Raw genomic sequence first — 4,194 nt, 5'->3', positions numbered from 1 at the left:
TGAACACTCCAATCCATTGTCCATATGAACACCACTTCCCATCTCTTCTGTTTTTTCAAAGTTTGTTGTTCTACCTTACTACATTTCAAAACCAATCTTTGCATGCATTTAAAAATGTGTCCATCTTATAAGTTATCCATGTGTACATCAGTACATGTAAACGATATGAAAAGATTAATGAAAGCATGTCATGTTTTTAAGAAGTGACGATGAGAGTTGAAATGCAGCAAAATCTTTGTGCTTACACAATCATGGTGATACAAAAACAAATGTTTAATAGGAAAGGAAGTGCGAGGAAGTGAGTATTTTATATTTAAACATAACTTTTGTTGTTCGCATTTGTATTTGCTCAACATATATATCAAAATCATATTGATATGTATACATATTCCAGTCTATTCACATGTACATCTTAACTTTGCTATCCACATGTACACCTCCGCACGATATCCCCATGTACAACAATTACACAACATGTAACTTTCACACGATATCCATGATGGCTACATGGATAAATGTACACGTGTTTACACAAATAGCTCAATGATGAACATATCAACATGTACACTTGTTTACCAATATCCACATGTACACTTTACCATGGTGTAAATTTCAATTAGACATTTACAAATTTATAACATCCATTTACAACATTTTAGGATCAAAGTAAACATCTTGTATATAGTATGAATATAGATAAATGCTTTAAGAACAGAGGACATCAAGCCACAAGCATAAATCTCAGCTCTTTGTTGTAACATAGAAATCCACAAGTAATAGATGGAACCATATAGCATTAAAATAAAAAAATTTGCTTAAGCAATGAGATGGCAAACTAAAAAAAAAGCTATAAAAATGAAGAAGATGAATCACAGTCATCATCTTTCCACACACAAACAAGAAAAAAGAAAACGTGAAAGAAAAATATTTTTTTCCAGAAAGATCATCTTTCCCCCAATTCCTCACACTACTGTCGTCATTTCCCCCCATGGCCTTTTCTTTTTCACAGGGTCTCCGAAAAGCCCTAAGTTTAAGGAAGATGAAGAACAGAATCTGAGATTCCCGCAACCATACACAACGCTCTTTCATCGAGATTAGTCCTGGAGATCTTGAACAGACCAATCAGCCTAACCCTTTTCACATAAACCTTTCATCTCATCTCTTTCTCTTTGTTATGAATCTAACAACGAGAAGAATGGTGGCAAGACAAGATCAGAAGAACGCGTGACGGATAATCGTGAATTATGATATGAAGAAACTAAAATCAATGTTGTGAGAGAGAAATGAATTTTAGCAATTGTTTTTCATTAGAGAAAAAAAAATCAAAAGAAAGAAAAAAACAAAGATCAAGATCTGGCTTGTTAAATCTGGACCGTCGAAATATCAGAAAAATAAATGGCTAGGAACAAAGGCCCGCCATTTTTAATTTTAGTTAGTCAACATTATAGTTAGAGTTGAACTGAAAATGTTGAAAATCAAGTGCTCATTAGAAAAAAGTGCTCTAGTAGCTGTAAATGTCCTAGAATGAAATAAAGAAGTCCAAAAGTTACCAGCAATGAAAATTTTTCTTCTCTTAGATCTTAACTCATTATAAGTCTATAAAATTAGGTGAAGGACAGGACAACACTTGAATTAGGTCTGACACTAATCAGAATATCTAGGTTTGGGCATATGGTTTTCGATTATGGATTAATTATTTCGTCATTCTGTTTTCTTTTCTAGTATTCATATACGAACATCGAAAGCCGACTAAGATTATAAATATTTATGTTAAGAACCAACCAACACCATAGAGTTCATATCGGATCCGATTCGATTTTGATTAATTTTGTATCTAGCTTATCAACAAATATCCAAATTGTTCAAAACAAACAAACCGAATGACTTAAAATATTCTAAATACTAAAAAAATATTTGGTTAAGTTTTACAAAATCTCTATAACATTATTTGAGAAAATCACTTTCCTACTTGTCCATTTCAATTTAATTTTTATGACTGTTAATTATAATGGTACTCATAATGACTTCAAAATATTATATCTAACCGTCATTATTAAACCTTATTTCTTTATATTATTTTCAAATAAAATATATATAAACATTTATTAAAGGAAACAATTATTAAATTTAAAAAGAAAAATATATATTATACATAATATGATTTATAAAAAAAAACAAAGTTCACAGAATACAGATTAATATTCCCCATTAATAATTAACTTAAATAACATAATATATATTTTAAATTAATAAATCTATTTTATATCAAGCTATTTTCTCATATGATAAAATTCATTTAAATAACATAAACTAGAATATTTTTAATGAACAAAAAATATATTAAAATGTAATATTACTGAGACGTTTTATTTATGTTTTGCATAATAATAATTTCTTAAATTTTAAATTTTGATTTATAATTTATTTATATTTTTTATCAAACAACATAGATAAAAAAATATCTATAAAATTTCTAAAAGGTAACTTATTATTTACGTATATAACATGCTTTCTCCAAAATAATTCACATGATTTTTTTGCTTTTTAAATAGCATAATTAAATATACTTTTAATGAATAATAAATATTATATCTGCTATTATTAAGAACTTTGTTTGCCTAATATTTTAGTTCAATTATATATGTATATATATATATATATATATATTTGTATCACCCAATATCCCAATATATCCATAATAAAAATACCTAAAATAACCTGAATTCTTATGTTTAAGATTATTTACAACGATCTAATTTTTATACAACAAAATTATAATTTAATCATAACTTAAAAATATTTTCATATTTTTTTTAATATTGATATTCGTTCATAAACATTCAAAACTATATTGATTATGTTCGTTCGTGCAATTTGTACTCATCATCACTTTAGTTTTTTTAATTATTTTTACCGCTCAATATCAAATATATAAAATCATGCAATGAATAAAACTAATCTGATTTGGTTTAGTTTGAATAAAAAGTAGTTGTACTTCAATTTCAGAGAATATATCTAATTCAATATATCTATAAAATGAATAAATGAATTGGTCAAAATTCTTAAACAAAAAATAAAATCTAATTAAAAATATTATTATTGTTATTATTATTATTATTATTTATAGAAATATTTTATTATATATATATGAAATGACTCAAAACATATTAATAAATAATAATAATATATCAATTAATTGTTACATTCTAGCTCTTTTGTAAAATTTATATATGCATGAATTTCAAAATATTATTGTTATATCCATTTATGTTTCTTTGAATATGATCAATACATTAGTTTATTTTTTATTTCATTCTCAAAACAACATATATTAAATTATACAGAAATTTATAAAATATATTTACAAATCAAAGACAACAACCATACTGAAAAATAGCAAAACTATTAAATTTTTTTAATATATTAAGAACATATAATATTATGGTTGAATTGAGAGAACTAGACTACAATGATGTGATGTCTTGCTATCGTTTATCTAAAGTATCCGCAAAAAAAACGAACAACCGCGGTAGCACAAATTTGGTGGAGTCCAGGGGAAAACACAAGAGACATGCACTGGAAATAATGGGACAAAGTATGTGTAAATAAGGATGAAGAAGATTTGCGGTTCAAAGACATCACTGATTTCAACACAACGATGTTGGGTAAACAATTATGGCGTCTGATAGATAAGCCAAACACATTCTTTGCTCGAGTTTTCAAAGGTCGGTATTATAGGAATGTCTCACCCCTGGAACCGATTCGTTCGTATTCTCCGTCATATGGCTGGCGGAGTATCATATCTGCTAGATCTCTGATATAGCATGGATTTGACCCATTTTCATCCATGCTATATAAGTGTTTTACTATCTATATATTATATATTCTATCTTATTAGGTATGTTTTCAGGTTCAGGAGTATCTTGAAGTAAAGTGATGAAGTATCTTGGAGTAAAGTGATGATTATGGAGCATTTAGGAGCTTAAAAAAGATTTCATCCGAGCTGACCATTAGAGGTCGATACGAAGAAGAAGCAATCGATCGATGTACATCATGTACCATCGATCGATGTCGAGACGCGAGATGCGCGACTTGGTTCTAGCCGACTTTAAACCCAAAGCTTCACCAAACTACAAGATTACCCCTAGTTTTTAACCTAATAGTTATATACTTGCCTAAGTGTTAGGAGGCAAG

This window comes from Brassica oleracea, chromosome C8, assembly GCF_000695525.1.
Source record: "Brassica oleracea var. oleracea cultivar TO1000 chromosome C8, BOL, whole genome shotgun sequence".
NCBI classification, from domain to species: Eukaryota; Viridiplantae; Streptophyta; class Magnoliopsida; order Brassicales; family Brassicaceae; genus Brassica; species Brassica oleracea.
This window is presented reverse-complemented; position numbering follows the sequence as displayed.